Raw genomic sequence first — 18,836 nt, forward strand, 5'->3', positions numbered from 1 at the left:
GTCCACGGCCACACCACCCCGAACGCGCCCGATCCCGTCTGGTCTCGGAAGCTAAGCAGGGTCGGGCCTGGTTAGAACTTGGATGGGAGACCGCCCGGGAATACCGGGTGCCGTAGGCTTCTTCTTTTTTTTTTTTTTTTGCCTCTGGTTCTGTCGCGTTTCTGGGAGTGCGGGGGCGGCCCGGGGTGGGGGTGACCCCCACCCTCAGCGCCCGCCGGCCGCGGTGCCTGGCGCCCCAGCCCGCACCGTGGGGCCTCCTCTTGTCCCGAGCCGTGACACCGCCGCCACGCGGCAGCATGCGTGGCTTCTGGACTGTCAGGTCTCAGACCAAAGGTCTGCTCTGTTGGAGCCGACACGCTGGAGGAAACCTTGAGAGTCTGAGAGGGGAGGGAGTTCCAGAAGAAGGCCAGGATGTCATTTTGAGGGAGTATGTGACCAGAACTCCTCCCGTTGCTTTTGGGGTTCTATGGGCTACACGTAGGAATCTTTGGTGGTGGCACCTGATGTTCGGGGATCCGGAGTCACACCCAGACCTGCTCCACAGGCCTCCTTTTACTTTTCTCTTCGGATTCATTTTTTTTTTTTTTTTTTTTTTTGAGACAGAGTCTCGGTTTGTTGCCCAGGCTAGAGTGAGTGCCGTGGCGTCAGCCTAGCTCACAGCAACTTCAAACTCCTGGGCTCGAGTGATCCTTCTGCCTCAGCCTCCCGGGTAGCTGGGACTGCAGGCATGCGCCACCATGCCCCGCTAATTTTTTATATATATATCAGTTGGCCAATTAATTTCTTTCTATTTATAGTAGAGACGGGGTCTCGCTCTTGCTCAGGCTGGTTTTGAACTCCTGACCTTGAGCAATCCGCCCGCCTCGGCCTCCCAAGAGCTAGGATTACAGGCGTGAGCCACAGCGCCCGGCCGGATTCATTATTTTTAAAAAGTGTCTCTTATCTCTATTATTGCATTTACTTTTCTCTCTCTTTTCAAGCAGATGATGGGAGTCCAAGTATTAAGGTGACATGTGTTGCCCGTGCCCCCCTCCCCCCCCCGTGTTCTTATTCATTTACCCCTCATGTTGTTCCAGCATATTGTGGGGGCACCAATGTTAAGGACGGGTGCGTTGCCCTCTCCCAGCCTCCCCCCTCGGGTCAGAGCTTCAAGTGCGCCCATCCCCCAGTCGGTGCGTACCCACCCCATTCCTAATGGATGTGTATGCCCATCCCCTCCCCCCACCCGCCCGACACCCACCCGAAGAAGGTGATTCCTCTGTGTCCACTTAGGTGTCCATCGGTTCGTACCCATTTGCTGGTGAGCGCGAGCACGTGGTGCTCGTGTGTCCATTCTTGGGATACTTGGCTTACTGGAACGGGTTCCAGCTCTGGCCAGGAGAACCACGAGAGGTGCCCCCTCACCGCTGCTCCTCATAGCCGAATAGCACTCCGTGGTGTCCACGCGCCACATTTTATTTACCCACTCGTGGGTCGATGGGCACTCGGGTGGCTTCCAGGTCTTTGCGATTGTGACTTGTGCCCTGACACTAACCCTAACCCTTACCCAGCCCGTCTCCTCCACGGCCCCTGCCTGACTGACTCCTTCCCGCCCGGCCTATCACCTGTCACCGTCCTCTGCCCCTGCCTGACACGCTCCTCCCCGCCCGGGCCGTCACCGTCCTCGGCCCCTGCCTGACGGGGCTCCTCCGTCGCCTGGGCCTTCCAAGGGCTTGGTGTGGACGCTGGTTCCAGGACGCCCTCCCAGGAACCCGGTAGCAGGGCGGCCGCAGCGTCTCGCGCAACCCAACCGTCCGCCGGCTGGCCGCCGTGGCTAAGTGGCCTGCGGGGGACGTGCTCCCGCTGTGCCGTGGGGGCCCAGCCTGGTGTCTTCTCTGAGGCCCCGCGGCTGCCGCTCCCCGCAAGGGGAGAGCCGCGGAGGTGGGGACCGCCTCCTCATGGGGACGTACACCCAGCTCTCCAAGTCGGATTCCGGGGCTCTCTGTCCTGCCAGAAGGCCCAGCTGGCCTGCGGGTCCTCAGAGTGGCAAAAACATCCGAAAACTGAGATTGAGGGTCCGGTGGGTGTCTGCACTTTTGTGCTGGGCACCCCAGGGAGGCCCGGGGGCTGGCTGGACAACGCGGTCTGCTGGGCTGGGGGGGGGGTTTGGAGGAGCAACTGATGCCCTTTGCACTTTGGGTAGCAAGTGTCTGAGGTGTCTCTGGGCCCTGTGCCATGTGGGGGCGGGGGCGGAGGCGGGGTGGGAGGAGGAGGAGGAGGAGGAGGAGGAGGAGGAGGAGGAGGTGGGAAGGGCCGTGGCCTGCAGTCGTGTTCCCCGGGGTGGCACAGCATGTGGCTTCTTCCACAGGCTGCTTGGCCTGGGCTCCCTGCACCTGGGCCTTTGGAGGACTGGCCCTGTGCTTGCCAACACTTCCTGCAGGGACCCAGAGCTGGGAGGTTGCATCTCTCAGCCCTGGGTCGGGCAGAGCCCCAGCGGGCCATGCCCACAACCTCTCTCAGCAGGGGTCCCCCAGAAGGCTCCTTTGGGACCAGGATTCTCTTGCGGGTGACTCTTTAAGGTCTGGCCCCTGGATGGAGGGGCACCAGGAGTAGAGGAGCAGGAAGGGGAAGGGGGTGGCCATGCGAGGGGACACTTTCAGGCCAAGTCCCAGCTTCAGTCTGATCCTCCTGGGAACCCCGGGGTGGACATCACACCTCCTGGTTGCCCCGCTCTGAGACAAGGAGCCGGGCTTCGCATTGCCACAGCAGCCAGTCGTGGGCTGAGGACACCTGGGGCGTTGGGAACTCCCTGGCTTCTCCTTGGTTTAACATCTGGAGCTGCTTGTGAATCGTGCCGCCACACACACCCGAGTGCAGGTGTCTTCTGCACAGACTGCGGGCCTCGCTCTTCTGAATGCCGCTAGCTCGCGACCCACCCACGGGTGAACCTGGTCAGGGTACTTTCTCTCAGGGGCAGACTCTGATCCGGGCGGGCTACCGGTGTCTCTGTTTGCTCCTTTCTTTCTTCCACTTCGGGAAAGGCTTCCTTACTGGGTGTGGAAATCTCCTATGCCTTTCCTCGCCTATTCTGTCAGCTCTAAAATTCTCTTTCGGTTGCCACCCTCACAGATGGATTAGGAAACTCTTTGCGGTGCACTCATTAGTGAAATGACCTCAATGACGCTGGAATCCAATATCTAATCGCCAATTTTTAGCGAGTCCACACGCCAGGGTGGTCGGGGTCCAATGCAGCCCCGGCCAGGCCCAGGCCCCTTGGACTGGGCCACAGGAGGACACAGAGGAGGGTCCCGGCCCCCACGGTAGGTAGAGGTGCGGGCAGTTCTCCAAGGGCTTGGGTGTTTTCCAGAGGGAGGAGATGGAGGGGACTGATTTCTTCAGCGCCCCACAAACCACGCCACCCCACCCCACCCATGGGACACATCCCGAGAGAGAGAGAGACGCCCCATACACTGGCTCCCCTCCCCCGTGCGCTGTGCCCCAGCCCTGGCCGGGGGAATAGGCGGCCGCCGGGCCACAGGGTGGGGGGCGCAGCTGAAAGGGGTTGTGGGGGAGGGCCGCCCCTGGCTGGGGTCAAAGGGCGAGCGCCCCGCCCCTCCCGCCCGTGCGCAGTCAGCGGCCCCGGCGCGCTGGGGGTGGGGGGCGGGGAGGTGAAGGAGGCCAGGCGAGGAGAGGAGGGGGGCTGGAAGGGCTCCACCTTGGCGGGTCCAGCCGTGGAGGCGCATCTTGTGTGAGTGTGAGTGAGTGAGTGCGTGTGAGTGTGAGTGTGTGTGTATACAGAGACAGCCCCCAACCCCGGCCCGCCGCTCCCTGCCCGCCCCGCCTGTCACCCCCGTCCCTCGGAGCCCGCGGGACGCGGCCGGCGAACTCAACAGGCCCGACCCGGCGCGGGGCCTGGGGCGGGAGGAGGCGGCGGGGAAGCGCAGAGAGGCTCGGCTTCTTGAGCGGGGCAGGGGCGCCCTCCGCCGTCCACGGCCACACCACCCCGAACGCGCCCGATCCCGTCTGGTCTCGGAAGCTAAGCAGGGTCGGGCCTGGTTAGAACTTGGATGGGAGACCGCCCGGGAATACCGGGTGCCGTAGGCTTCTTCTTTTTTTTTTTTTTTGCCTCTGGTTCTGTCGCGTTTCTGGGAGTGCGGGGGCGGCCCGGGGTGGGGGTGACCCCCACCCTCAGCGCCCGCCGGCCGCGGTGCCTGGCGCCCCAGCCCGCACCGTGGGGCCTCCTCTTGTCCCGAGCCGTGACACCGCCGCCACGCGGCAGCATGCGTGGCTTCTGGACTGTCAGGTCTCAGACCAAAGGTCTGCTCTGTGGGAGCCGACACGCTGGAGGAAACCTTGAGAGTCTGAGAGGGGAGGGAGTTCCAGAAGAAGGCCAGGATGTCATTTTGAGGGAGTATGTGACCAGAACTCCTCCCGTTGCTTTTGGGGTTCTATGGGCTACACGTAGGAATCTTTGGTGGTGGCACCTGATGTTCGGGGATCCGGAGTCACACCCAGACCTGCTCCACAGGCCTCCTTTTACTTTTCTCTTCGGATTCATTTTTTTTTTTTTTTTTTTTTTTTGAGACAGAGTCTCGGTTTGTTGCCCAGGCTAGAGTGAGTGCCGTGGCGTCAGCCTAGCTCACAGCAACTTCAAACTCCTGGGCTCGAGTGATCCTTCTGCCTCAGCCTCCCGGGTAGCTGGGACTGCAGGCATGCGCCACCATGCCCCGCTAATTTTTTATATATATATCAGTTGGCCAATTAATTTCTTTCTATTTATAGTAGAGACGGGGTCTCGCTCTTGCTCAGGCTGGTTTTGAACTCCTGACCTTGAGCAATCCGCCCGCCTCGGCCTCCCAAGAGCTAGGATTACAGGCGTGAGCCACAGCGCCCGGCCGGATTCATTATTTTTAAAAAGTGTCTCTTATCTCTATTATTGCATTTACTTTTCTCTCTCTTTTCAAGCAGATGATGGGAGTCCAAGTATTAAGGTGACATGTGTTGCCCGTGCCCCCCTCCCCCCCCCGTGTTCTTATTCATTTACCCCTCATGTTGTTCCAGCATATTGTGGGGGCACCAATGTTAAGGACGGGTGCGTTGCCCTCTCCCAGCCTCCCCCCTCGGGTCAGAGCTTCAAGTGCGCCCATCCCCCAGTCGGTGCGTACCCACCCCATTCCTAATGGATGTGTATGCCCATCCCCTCCCCCCACCCGCCCGACACCCACCCGAAGAAGGTGATTCCTCTGTGTCCACTTAGGTGTCCATCGGTTCGTACCCATTTGCTGGTGAGCGCGAGCACGTGGTGCTCGTGTGTCCATTCTTGGGATACTTGGCTTACTGGAACGGGTTCCAGCTCTGGCCAGGAGAACCACGAGAGGTGCCCCCTCACCGCTGCTCCTCATAGCCGAATAGCACTCCGTGGTGTCCACGCGCCACATTTTATTTACCCACTCGTGGGTCGATGGGCACTCGGGTGGCTTCCAGGTCTTTGCGATTGTGACTTGTGCCCTGACACTAACCCTAACCCTTACCCAGCCCGTCTCCTCCACGGCCCCTGCCTGACTGACTCCTTCCCGCCCGGCCTATCACCTGTCACCGTCCTCTGCCCCTGCCTGACACGCTCCTCCCCGCCCGGGCCGTCACCGTCCTCGGCCCCTGCCTGACGGGGCTCCTCCGTCGCCTGGGCCTTCCAAGGGCTTGGTGTGGACGCTGGTTCCAGGACGCCCTCCCAGGAACCCGGTAGCAGGGCGGCCGCAGCGTCTCGCGCAACCCAACCGTCCGCCGGCTGGCCGCCGTGGCTAAGTGGCCTGCGGGGGACGTGCTCCCGCTGTGCCGTGGGGGCCCAGCCTGGTGTCTTCTCTGAGGCCCCGCGGCTGCCGCTCCCCGCAAGGGGAGAGCCGCGGAGGTGGGGACCGCCTCCTCATGGGGACGTACACCCAGCTCTCCAAGTCGGATTCCGGGGCTCTCTGTCCTGCCAGAAGGCCCAGCTGGCCTGCGGGTCCTCAGAGTGGCAAAAACATCCGAAAACTGAGATTGAGGGTCCGGTGGGTGTCTGCACTTTTGTGCTGGGCACCCCAGGGAGGCCCGGGGGCTGGCTGGACAACGCGGTCTGCTGGGCTGGGGGGGGGGTTTGGAGGAGCAACTGATGCCCTTTGCACTTTGGGTAGCAAGTGTCTGAGGTGTCTCTGGGCCCTGTGCCATGTGGGGGCGGGGGCGGAGGCGGGGTGGGAGGAGGAGGAGGAGGAGGAGGAGGAGGAGGAGGAGGAGGTGGGAAGGGCCGTGGCCTGCAGTCGTGTTCCCCGGGGTGGCACAGCATGTGGCTTCTTCCACAGGCTGCTTGGCCTGGGCTCCCTGCACCTGGGCCTTTGGAGGACTGGCCCTGTGCTTGCCAACACTTCCTGCAGGGACCCAGAGCTGGGAGGTTGCATCTCTCAGCCCTGGGTCGGGCAGAGCCCCAGCGGGCCATGCCCACAACCTCTCTCAGCAGGGGTCCCCCAGAAGGCTCCTTTGGGACCAGGATTCTCTTGCGGGTGACTCTTTAAGGTCTGGCCCCTGGATGGAGGGGCACCAGGAGTAGAGGAGCAGGAAGGGGAAGGGGGTGGCCATGCGAGGGGACACTTTCAGGCCAAGTCCCAGCTTCAGTCTGATCCTCCTGGGAACCCCGGGGTGGACATCACACCTCCTGGTTGCCCCGCTCTGAGACAAGGAGCCGGGCTTCGCATTGCCACAGCAGCCAGTCGTGGGCTGAGGACACCTGGGGCGTTGGGAACTCCCTGGCTTCTCCTTGGTTTAACATCTGGAGCTGCTTGTGAATCGTGCCGCCACACACACCCGAGTGCAGGTGTCTTCTGCACAGACTGCGGGCCTCGCTCTTCTGAATGCCGCTAGCTCGCGACCCACCCACGGGTGAACCTGGTCAGGGTACTTTCTCTCAGGGGCAGACTCTGATCCGGGCGGGCTACCGGTGTCTCTGTTTGCTCCTTTCTTTCTTCCACTTCGGGAAAGGCTTCCTTACTGGGTGTGGAAATCTCCTATGCCTTTCCTCGCCTATTCTGTCAGCTCTAAAATTCTCTTTCGGTTGCCACCCTCACAGATGGATTAGGAAACTCTTTGCGGTGCACTCATTAGTGAAATGACCTCAATGACGCTGGAATCCAATATCTAATCGCCAATTTTTAGCGAGTCCACACGCCAGGGTGGTCGGGGTCCAATGCAGCCCCGGCCAGGCCCAGGCCCCTTGGACTGGGCCACAGGAGGACACAGAGGAGGGTCCCGGCCCCCACGGTAGGTAGAGGTGCGGGCAGTTCTCCAAGGGCTTGGGTGTTTTCCAGAGGGAGGAGATGGAGGGGACTGATTTCTTCAGCGCCCCACAAACCACGCCACCCCACCCCACCCATGGGACACATCCCGAGAGAGAGAGAGACGCCCCATACACTGGCTCCCCTCCCCCGTGCGCTGTGCCCCAGCCCTGGCCGGGGGAATAGGCGGCCGCCGGGCCACAGGGTGGGGGGCGCAGCTGAAAGGGGTTGTGGGGGAGGGCCGCCCCTGGCTGGGGTCAAAGGGCGAGCGCCCCGCCCCTCCCGCCCGTGCGCAGTCAGCGGCCCCGGCGCGCTGGGGGTGGGGGGCGGGGAGGTGAAGGAGGCCAGGCGAGGAGAGGAGGGGGGCTGGAAGGGCTCCACCTTGGCGGGTCCAGCCGTGGAGGCGCATCTTGTGTGAGTGTGAGTGAGTGAGTGCGTGTGAGTGTGAGTGTGTGTGTATACAGAGACAGCCCCCAACCCCGGCCCGCCGCTCCCTGCCCGCCCCGCCTGTCACCCCCGTCCCTCGGAGCCCGCGGGACGCGGCCGGCGAACTCAACAGGCCCGACCCGGCGCGGGGCCTGGGGCGGGAGGAGGCGGCGGGGAAGCGCAGAGAGGCTCGGCTTCTTGAGCGGGGCAGGGGCGCCCTCCGCCGTCCACGGCCACACCACCCCGAACGCGCCCGATCCCGTCTGGTCTCGGAAGCTAAGCAGGGTCGGGCCTGGTTAGAACTTGGATGGGAGACCGCCCGGGAATACCGGGTGCCGTAGGCTTCTTCTTTTTTTTTTTTTTTGCCTCTGGTTCTGTCGCGTTTCTGGGAGTGCGGGGGCGGCCCGGGGTGGGGGTGACCCCCACCCTCAGCGCCCGCCGGCCGCGGTGCCTGGCGCCCCAGCCCGCACCGTGGGGCCTCCTCTTGTCCCGAGCCGTGACACCGCCGCCACGCGGCAGCATGCGTGGCTTCTGGACTGTCAGGTCTCAGACCAAAGGTCTGCTCTGTGGGAGCCGACACGCTGGAGGAAACCTTGAGAGTCTGAGAGGGGAGGGAGTTCCAGAAGAAGGCCAGGATGTCATTTTGAGGGAGTATGTGACCAGAACTCCTCCCGTTGCTTTTGGGGTTCTATGGGCTACACGTAGGAATCTTTGGTGGTGGCACCTGATGTTCGGGGATCCGGAGTCACACCCAGACCTGCTCCACAGGCCTCCTTTTACTTTTCTCTTCGGATTCATTTTTTTTTTTTTTTTTTTTTTTTGAGACAGAGTCTCGGTTTGTTGCCCAGGCTAGAGTGAGTGCCGTGGCGTCAGCCTAGCTCACAGCAACTTCAAACTCCTGGGCTCGAGTGATCCTTCTGCCTCAGCCTCCCGGGTAGCTGGGACTGCAGGCATGCGCCACCATGCCCCGCTAATTTTTTATATATATATCAGTTGGCCAATTAATTTCTTTCTATTTATAGTAGAGACGGGGTCTCGCTCTTGCTCAGGCTGGTTTTGAACTCCTGACCTTGAGCAATCCGCCCGCCTCGGCCTCCCAAGAGCTAGGATTACAGGCGTGAGCCACAGCGCCCGGCCGGATTCATTATTTTTAAAAAGTGTCTCTTATCTCTATTATTGCATTTACTTTTCTCTCTCTTTTCAAGCAGATGATGGGAGTCCAAGTATTAAGGTGACATGTGTTGCCCGTGCCCCCCTCCCCCCCCCGTGTTCTTATTCATTTACCCCTCATGTTGTTCCAGCATATTGTGGGGGCACCAATGTTAAGGACGGGTGCGTTGCCCTCTCCCAGCCTCCCCCCTCGGGTCAGAGCTTCAAGTGCGCCCATCCCCCAGTCGGTGCGTACCCACCCCATTCCTAATGGATGTGTATGCCCATCCCCTCCCCCCACCCGCCCGACACCCACCCGAAGAAGGTGATTCCTCTGTGTCCACTTAGGTGTCCATCGGTTCGTACCCATTTGCTGGTGAGCGCGAGCACGTGGTGCTCGTGTGTCCATTCTTGGGATACTTGGCTTACTGGAACGGGTTCCAGCTCTGGCCAGGAGAACCACGAGAGGTGCCCCCTCACCGCTGCTCCTCATAGCCGAATAGCACTCCGTGGTGTCCACGCGCCACATTTTATTTACCCACTCGTGGGTCGATGGGCACTCGGGTGGCTTCCAGGTCTTTGCGATTGTGACTTGTGCCCTGACACTAACCCTAACCCTTACCCAGCCCGTCTCCTCCACGGCCCCTGCCTGACTGACTCCTTCCCGCCCGGCCTATCACCTGTCACCGTCCTCTGCCCCTGCCTGACACGCTCCTCCCCGCCCGGGCCGTCACCGTCCTCGGCCCCTGCCTGACGGGGCTCCTCCGTCGCCTGGGCCTTCCAAGGGCTTGGTGTGGACGCTGGTTCCAGGACGCCCTCCCAGGAACCCGGTAGCAGGGCGGCCGCAGCGTCTCGCGCAACCCAACCGTCCGCCGGCTGGCCGCCGTGGCTAAGTGGCCTGCGGGGGACGTGCTCCCGCTGTGCCGTGGGGGCCCAGCCTGGTGTCTTCTCTGAGGCCCCGCGGCTGCCGCTCCCCGCAAGGGGAGAGCCGCGGAGGTGGGGACCGCCTCCTCATGGGGACGTACACCCAGCTCTCCACGTCGGATTCCGGGGCTCTCTGTCCTGCCAGAAGGCCCAGCTGGCCTGCGGGTCCTCAGAGTGGCAAAAACATCCGAAAACTGAGATTGAGGGTCCGGTGGGTGTCTGCACTTTTGTGCTGGGCACCCCAGGGAGGCCCGGGGGCTGGCTGGACAACGCGGTCTGCTGGGCTGGGGGGGGGGTTTGGAGGAGCAACTGATGCCCTTTGCACTTTGGGTAGCAAGTGTCTGAGGTGTCTCTGGGCCCTGTGCCATGTGGGGGCGGGGGCGGAGGCGGGGTGGGAGGAGGAGGAGGAGGAGGAGGAGGAGGAGGAGGAGGTGGGAAGGGCCGTGGCCTGCAGTCGTGTTCCCCGGGGTGGCACAGCATGTGGCTTCTTCCACAGGCTGCTTGGCCTGGGCTCCCTGCACCTGGGCCTTTGGAGGACTGGCCCTGTGCTTGCCAACACTTCCTGCAGGGACCCAGAGCTGGGAGGTTGCATCTCTCAGCCCTGGGTCGGGCAGAGCCCCAGCGGGCCATGCCCACAACCTCTCTCAGCAGGGGTCCCCCAGAAGGCTCCTTTGGGACCAGGATTCTCTTGCGGGTGACTCTTTAAGGTCTGGCCCCTGGATGGAGGGGCACCAGGAGTAGAGGAGCAGGAAGGGGAAGGGGGTGGCCATGCGAGGGGACACTTTCAGGCCAAGTCCCAGCTTCAGTCTGATCCTCCTGGGAACCCCGGGGTGGACATCACACCTCCTGGTTGCCCCGCTCTGAGACAAGGAGCCGGGCTTCGCATTGCCACAGCAGCCAGTCGTGGGCTGAGGACACCTGGGGCGTTGGGAACTCCCTGGCTTCTCCTTGGTTTAACATCTGGAGCTGCTTGTGAATCGTGCCGCCACACACACCCGAGTGCAGGTGTCTTCTGCACAGACTGCGGGCCTCGCTCTTCTGAATGCCGCTAGCTCGCGACCCACCCACGGGTGAACCTGGTCAGGGTACTTTCTCTCAGGGGCAGACTCTGATCCGGGCGGGCTACCGGTGTCTCTGTTTGCTCCTTTCTTTCTTCCACTTCGGGAAAGGCTTCCTTACTGGGTGTGGAAATCTCCTATGCCTTTCCTCGCCTATTCTGTCAGCTCTAAAATTCTCTTTCGGTTGCCACCCTCACAGATGGATTAGGAAACTCTTTGCGGTGCACTCATTAGTGAAATGACCTCAATGACGCTGGAATCCAATATCTAATCGCCAATATTTAGCGAGTCCACACGCCAGGGTGGTCGGGGTCCAATGCAGCCCCGGCCAGGCCCAGGCCCCTTGGACTGGGCCACAGGAGGACACAGAGGAGGGTCCCGGCCCCCACGGTAGGTAGAGGTGCGGGCAGTTCTCCAAGGGCTTGGGTGTTTTCCAGAGGGAGGAGATGGAGGGGACTGATTTCTTCAGCGCCCCACAAACCACGCCACCCCACCCCACCCATGGGACACATCCCGAGAGAGAGAGAGACGCCCCATACACTGGCTCCCCTCCCCCGTGCGCTGTGCCCCAGCCCTGGCCCGGGGGAATAGGCGGCCGCCGGGCCACAGGGTGGGGGGCGCAGCTGAAAGGGGTTGTGGGGGAGGGCCGCCCCTGGCTGGGGTCAAAGGGCGAGCGCCCCGCCCCTCCCGCCCGTGCGCAGTCAGCGGCCCCGGCGCGCTGGGGGTGGGGGGCGGGGAGGTGAAGGAGGCCAGGCGAGGAGAGGAGGGGGGCTGGAAGGGCTCCACCTTGGCGGGTCCAGCCGTGGAGGCGCATCTTGTGTGAGTGTGAGTGAGTGAGTGCGTGTGAGTGTGAGTGTGTGTGTATACAGAGACAGCCCCCAACCCCGGCCCGCCGCTCCCTGCCCGCCCCGCCTGTCACCCCCGTCCCTCGGAGCCCGCGGGACGCGGCCGGCGAACTCAACAGGCCCGACCCGGCGCGGGGCCTGGGGCGGGAGGAGGCGGCGGGGAAGCGCAGAGAGGCTCGGCTTCTTGAGCGGGGCAGGGGCGCCCTCCTCCATCCACGGCCACACCACCCCGAACGCGCCCGATCCCGTCTGGTCTCGGAAGCTAAGCAGGGTCGGGCCTGGTTAGAACTTGGATGGGAGACCGCCCGGGAATACCGGGTGCCGTAGGCTTCTTCTTTTTTTTTTTTTTTGCCTCTGGTTCTGTCGCGTTTCTGGGAGTGCGGGGGCGGCCCGGGGTGGGGGTGACCCCCACCCTCAGCGCCCGCCGGCCGCGGTGCCTGGCGCCCCAGCCCGCACCGTGGGGCCTCCTCTTGTCCCGAGCCGTGACACCGCCGCCACGCGGCAGCATGCGTGGCTTCTGGACTGTCAGGTCTCAGACCAAAGGTCTGCTCTGTGGGAGCCGACACGCTGGAGGAAACCTTGAGAGTCTGAGAGGGGAGGGAGTTCCAGAAGAAGGCCAGGATGTCATTTTGAGGGAGTATGTGACCAGAACTCCTCCCGTTGCTTTTGGGGTTCTATGGGCTACACGTAGGAATCTTTGGTGGTGGCACCTGATGTTCGGGGATCCGGAGTCACACCCAGACCTGCTCCACAGGCCTCCTTTTACTTTTCTCTTCGGATTCATTTTTTTTTTTTTTTTTTTTTTTTGAGACAGAGTCTCGGTTTGTTGCCCAGGCTAGAGTGAGTGCCGTGGCGTCAGCCTAGCTCACAGCAACTTCAAACTCCTGGGCTCGAGTGATCCTTCTGCCTCAGCCTCCCGGGTAGCTGGGACTGCAGGCATGCGCCACCATGCCCCGCTAATTTTTTATATATATATCAGTTGGCCAATTAATTTCTTTCTATTTATAGTAGAGACGGGGTCTCGCTCTTGCTCAGGCTGGTTTTGAACTCCTGACCTTGAGCAATCCGCCCGCCTCGGCCTCCCAAGAGCTAGGATTACAGGCGTGAGCCACAGCGCCCGGCCGGATTCATTATTTTTAAAAAGTGTCTCTTATCTCTATTATTGCATTTACTTTTCTCTCTCTTTTCAAGCAGATGATGGGAGTCCAAGTATTAAGGTGACATGTGTTGCCCGTGCCCCCCTCCCCCCCCCCCGTGTTCTTATTCATTTACCCCTCATGTTGTTCCAGCATATTGTGGGGGCACCAATGTTAAGGACGGGTGCGTTGCCCTCTCCCAGCCTCCCCCCTCGGGTCAGAGCTTCAAGTGCGCCCATCCCCCAGTCGGTGCGTACCCACCCCATTCCTAATGGATGTGTATGCCCATCCCCTCCCCCCACCCGCCCGACACCCACCCGAAGAAGGTGATTCCTCTGTGTCCACTTAGGTGTCCATCGGTTCGTACCCATTTGCTGGTGAGCGCGAGCACGTGGTGCTCGTGTGTCCATTCTTGGGATACTTGGCTTACTGGAACGGGTTCCAGCTCTGGCCAGGAGAACCACGAGAGGTGCCCCCTCACCGCTGCTCCTCATAGCCGAATAGCACTCCGTGGTGTCCACGCGCCACATTTTATTTACCCACTCGTGGGTCGATGGGCACTCGGGTGGCTTCCAGGTCTTTGCGATTGTGACTTGTGCCCTGACACTAACCCTAACCCTTACCCAGCCCGTCTCCTCCACGGCCCCTGCCTGACTGACTCCTTCCCGCCCGGCCTATCACCTGTCACCGTCCTCTGCCCCTGCCTGACACGCTCCTCCCCGCCCGGGCCGTCACCGTCCTCGGCCCCTGCCTGACGGGGCTCCTCCGTCGCCTGGGCCTTCCAAGGGCTTGGTGTGGACGCTGGTTCCAGGACGCCCTCCCAGGAACCCGGTAGCAGGGCGGCCGCAGCGTCTCGCGCAACCCAACCGTCCGCCGGCTGGCCGCCGTGGCTAAGTGGCCTGCGGGGGACGTGCTCCCGCTGTGCCGTGGGGGCCCAGCCTGGTGTCTTCTCTGAGGCCCCGCGGCTGCCGCTCCCCGCAAGGGGAGAGCCGCGGAGGTGGGGACCGCCTCCTCATGGGGACGTACACCCAGCTCTCCACGTCGGATTCCGGGGCTCTCTGTCCTGCCAGAAGGCCCAGCTGGCCTGCGGGTCCTCAGAGTGGCAAAAACATCCGAAAACTGAGATTGAGGGTCCGGTGGGTGTCTGCACTTTTGTGCTGGGCACCCCAGGGAGGCCCGGGGGCTGGCTGGACAACGCGGTCTGCTGGGCTGGGGGGGGGGTTTGGAGGAGCAACTGATGCCCTTTGCACTTTGGGTAGCAAGTGTCTGAGGTGTCTCTGGGCCCTGTGCCATGTGGGGGCGGGGGCGGAGGCGGGGTGGGAGGAGGAGGAGGAGGAGGAGGAGGAGGAGGAGGAGGTGGGAAGGGCCGTGGCCTGCAGTCGTGTTCCCCGGGGTGGCACAGCATGTGGCTTCTTCCACAGGCTGCTTGGCCTGGGCTCCCTGCACCTGGGCCTTTGGAGGACTGGCCCTGTGCTTGCCAACACTTCCTGCAGGGACCCAGAGCTGGGAGGTTGCATCTCTCAGCCCTGGGTCGGGCAGAGCCCCAGCGGGCCATGCCCACAACCTCTCTCAGCAGGGGTCCCCCAGAAGGCTCCTTTGGGACCAGGATTCTCTTGCGGGTGACTCTTTAAGGTCTGGCCCCTGGATGGAGGGGCACCAGGAGTAGAGGAGCAGGAAGGGGAAGGGGGTGGCCATGCGAGGGGACACTTTCAGGCCAAGTCCCAGCTTCAGTCTGATCCTCCTGGGAACCCCGGGGTGGACATCACACCTCCTGGTTGCCCCGCTCTGAGACAAGGAGCCGGGCTTCGCATTGCCACAGCAGCCAGTCGTGGGCTGAGGACACCTGGGGCGTTGGGAACTCCCTGGCTTCTCCTTGGTTTAACATCTGGAGCTGCTTGTGAATCGTGCCGCCACACACACCCGAGTGCAGGTGTCTTCTGCACAGACTGCGGGCCTCGCTCTTCTGAATGCCGCTAGCTCGCGACCCACCCACGGGTGAACCTGGTCAGGGTACTTTCTCTCAGGGGCAGACTCTGATCCGGGCGGGCTACCGGTGTCTCTGTTTGCTCCTTTCTTTCTTCCACTTCGGGAAAGGCTTCCTTACTGGGTGTGGAAATCTCCTATGCCTTTCCTCGCCTATTCTGTCAGCTCTAAAATTCTCTTTCGGTTGCCACCCTCACAGATGGATTAGGAAACTCTTTGCGGTGCACTCATTAGTGAAATGACCTCAATGACGCTGGAATCCAATATCTAATCGCCAATTTTTAGCGAGTCCACACGCCAGGGTGGTCGGGGTCCAATGCAACCCCGGCCAGGCCCAGGCCCCTTGGACTGGGCCACAGGAGGACACAGAGGAGGGTCCCGGCCCCCACGGTAGGTAGAGGTGCGGGCAGTTCTCCAAGGGCTTGGGTGTTTTCCAGAGGGAGGAGATGGAGGGGACTGATTTCTTCAGCGCCCCACAAACCACGCCACCCCACCCCACCCATGGGACACATCCCGAGAGAGAGAGAGACGCCCCATACACTGGCTCCCCTCCCCCGTGCGCTGTGCCCCAGCCCTGGCCCGGGGGAATAGGCGGCCGCCGGGCCACAGGGTGGGGGGCGCAGCTGAAAGGGGTTGTGGGGGAGGGCCGCCCCTGGCTGGGGTCAAAGGGCGAGCGCCCCGCCCCTCCCGCCCGTGCGCAGTCAGCGGCCCCGGCGCGCTGGGGGTGGGGGGCGGGGAGGTGAAGGAGGCCAGGCGAGGAGAGGAGGGGGGCTGGAAGGGCTCCACCTTGGCGGGTCCAGCCGTGGAGGCGCATCTTGTGTGAGTGTGAGTGAGTGAGTGCGTGTGAGTGTGAGTGTGTGTGTATACAGAGACAGCCCCCAACCCCGGCCCGCCGCTCCCTGCCCGCCCCGCCTGTCACCCCCGTCCCTCGGAGCCCGCGGGACGCGGCCGGCGAACTCAACAGGCCCGACCCGGCGCGGGGCCTGGGGCGGGAGGAGGCGGCGGGGAAGCGCAGAGAGGCTCGGCTTCTTGAGCGGGGCAGGGGCGCCCTCCTCCATCCACGGCCACACCACCCCGAACGCGCCCGATCCCGTCTGGTCTCGGAAGCTAAGCAGGGTCGGGCCTGGTTAGAACTTGGATGGGAGACCGCCCGGGAATACCGGGTGCCGTAGGCTTCTTCTTTTTTTTTTTTTTTGCCTCTGGTTCTGTCGCGTTTCTGGGAGTGCGGGGGCGGCCCGGGGTGGGGGTGACCCCCACCCTCAGCGCCCGCCGGCCGCGGTGCCTGGCGCCCCAGCCCGCACCGTGGGGCCTCCTCTTGTCCCGAGCCGTGACACCGCCGCCACGCGGCAGCATGCGTGGCTTCTGGACTGTCAGGTCTCAGACCAAAGGTCTGCTCTGTGGGAGCCGACACGCTGGAGGAAACCTTGAGAGTCTGAGAGGGGAGGGAGTTCCAGAAGAAGGCCAGGATGTCATTTTGAGGGAGTATGTGACCAGAACTCCTCCCGTTGCTTTTGGGGTTCTATGGGCTACACGTAGGAATCTTTGGTGGTGGCACCTGATGTTCGGGGATCCGGAGTCACACCCAGACCTGCTCCACAGGCCTCCTTTTACTTTTCTCTTCGGATTCATTTTTTTTTTTTTTTTTTTTTTTGAGACAGAGTCTCGGTTTGTTGCCCAGGCTAGAGTGAGTGCCGTGGCGTCAGCCTAGCTCACAGCAACTTCAAACTCCTGGGCTCGAGTGATCCTTCTGCCTCAGCCTCCCGGGTAGCTGGGACTGCAGGCATGCGCCACCATGCCCCGCTAATTTTTTATATATATATCAGTTGGCCAATTAATTTCTTTCTATTTATAGTAGAGACGGGGTCTCGCTCTTGCTCAGGCTGGTTTTGAACTCCTGACCTTGAGCAATCCGCCCGCCTCGGCCTCCCAAGAGCTAGGATTACAGGCGTGAGCCACAGCGCCCGGCCGGATTCATTATTTTTAAAAAGTGTCTCTTATCTCTATTATTGCATTTACTTTTCTCTCTCTTTTCAAGCAGATGATGGGAGTCCAAGTATTAAGGTGACATGTGTTGCCCGTGCCCCCCTCCCCCCCCCCCGTGTTCTTATTCATTTACCCCTCATGTTGTTCCAGCATATTGTGGGGGCACCAATGTTAAGGACGGGTGCGTTGCCCTCTCCCAGCCTCCCCCCTCGGGTCAGAGCTTCAAGTGCGCCCATCCCCCAGTCGGTGCGTACCCACCCCATTCCTAATGGATGTGTATGCCCATCCCCTCCCCCCACCCGCCCGACACCCACCCGAAGAAGGTGATTCCTCTGTGTCCACTTAGGTGTCCATCGGTTCGTACCCATTTGCTGGTGAGCGCGAGCACGTGGTGCTCGTGTGTCCATTCTTGGGATACTTGGCTTACTGGAACGGGTTCCAGCTCTGGCCAGGAGAACCACGAGAGGTGCCCCCTCACCGCTGCTCCTCATAGCCGAATAGCACTCCGTGGTGTCCACGCGCCACATTTTATTTACCCACTCGTGGGTCGATGGGCACTCGGGTGGCTTCCAGGTCTTTGCGATTGTGACTTGTGCCCTGACACTAACCCTAACCCTTACCCAGCCCGTCTCCTCCACGGCCCCTGCCTGACTGACTCCTTCCCGCCCGGCCTATCACCTGTCACCGTCCTCTGCCCCTGCCTGACACGCTCCTCCCCGCCCGGGCCGTCACCGTCCTCGGCCCCTGCCTGACGGGGCTCCTCCGTCGCCTGGGCCTTCCAAGGGCTTGGTGTGGACGCTGGTTCCAGGACGCCCTCCCAGGAACCCGGTAGCAGGGCGGCCGCAGCGTCTCGCGCAACCCAACCGTCCGCCGGCTGGCCGCCGTGGCTAAGTGGCCTGCGGGGGACGTGCTCCCGCTGTGCCGTGGGGGCCCAGCCTGGTGTCTTCTCTGAGGCCCCGCGGCTGCCGCTCCCCGCAAGGGGAGAGCCGCGGAGGTGGGGACCGCCTCCTCATGGGGACGTACACCCAGCTCTCCACGTCGGATTCCGGGGCTCTCTGTCCTGCCAGAAGGCCCAGCTGGCCTGCGGGTCCTCAGAGTGGCAAAAACATCCGAAAACTGAGATTGAGGGTCCGGTGGGTGTCTGCACTTTTGTGCTGGGCACCCCAGGGAGGCCCGGGGGCTGGCTGGACAACGCGGTCTGCTGGGCTGGGGGGGGGGTTTGGAGGAGCAACTGATGCCCTTTGCACTTTGGGTAGCAAGTGTCTGAGGTGTCTCTGGGCCCTGTGCCATGTGGGGGCGGGGGCGGAGGCGGGGTGGGAGGAGGAGGAGGAGGAGGAGGAGGAGGAGGAGGAGGTGGGAAGGGCCGTGGCCTGCAGTCGTGTTCCCCGGGGTGGCACAGCATGTGGCTTCTTCCACAGGCTGCTTGGCCTGGGCTCCCTGCACCTGGGCCTTTGGAGGACTGGCCCTGTGCTTGCCAACACTTCCTGCAGGGACCCAGAGCTGGGAGGTTGCATCTCTCAGCCCTGGGTCGGGCAGAGCCCCAGCGGGCCATGCCCACAACCTCTCTCAGCAGGGGTCCCCCAGAAGGCTCCTTTGGGACCAGGATTCTCTTGCGGGTGACTCTTTAAGGTCTGGCCCCTGGATGGAGGGGCACCAGGAGTAGAGGAGCAGGAAGGGGAAGGGGGTGGCCATGCGAGGGGACACTTTCAGGCCAAGTCCCAGCTTCAGTCTGATCCTCCTGGGAACCCCGGGGTGGACATCACACCTCCTGGTTGCCCCGCTCTGAGACAAGGAGCCGGGCTTCGCATTGCCACAGCAGCCAGTCGTGGGCTGAGGACACCTGGGGCGTTGGGAACTCCCTGGCTTCTCCTTGGTTTAACATCTGGAGCTGCTTGTGAATCGTGCCGCCACACACACCCGAGTGCAGGTGTCTTCTGCACAGACTGCGGGCCTCGCTCTTCTGAATGCCGCTAGCTCGCGACCCACCCACGGGTGAACCTGGTCAGGGTACTTTCTCTCAGGGGCAGACTCTGATCCGGGCGGGCTACCGGTGTC

At 62.4% G+C, this 18,836-nt stretch overlaps 5 pseudogenes; all 5 read left to right on the forward strand.

Annotated features, from left to right (window-relative positions):
• On the forward strand, window positions 1-119 carry LOC142875098 (uncharacterized; annotated as a pseudogene).
• A 3,845-nt stretch (window positions 120-3,964) lies between these two features.
• On the forward strand, window positions 3,965-4,083 carry LOC142875099 (uncharacterized; annotated as a pseudogene).
• A 3,845-nt stretch (window positions 4,084-7,928) lies between these two features.
• LOC142875100 (uncharacterized) lies at window positions 7,929-8,047 on the forward strand (annotated as a pseudogene).
• A 3,843-nt stretch (window positions 8,048-11,890) lies between these two features.
• On the forward strand, window positions 11,891-12,009 carry LOC142875197 (uncharacterized; annotated as a pseudogene).
• A 3,845-nt stretch (window positions 12,010-15,854) lies between these two features.
• On the forward strand, window positions 15,855-15,973 carry LOC142875198 (uncharacterized; annotated as a pseudogene).
• Window positions 15,974-18,836: the final 2,863 nt, after the last annotated feature.

This window comes from Microcebus murinus, chromosome 13, assembly GCF_040939455.1.
Source record: "Microcebus murinus isolate Inina chromosome 13, M.murinus_Inina_mat1.0, whole genome shotgun sequence".
NCBI classification, from domain to species: Eukaryota; Metazoa; Chordata; class Mammalia; order Primates; family Cheirogaleidae; genus Microcebus; species Microcebus murinus.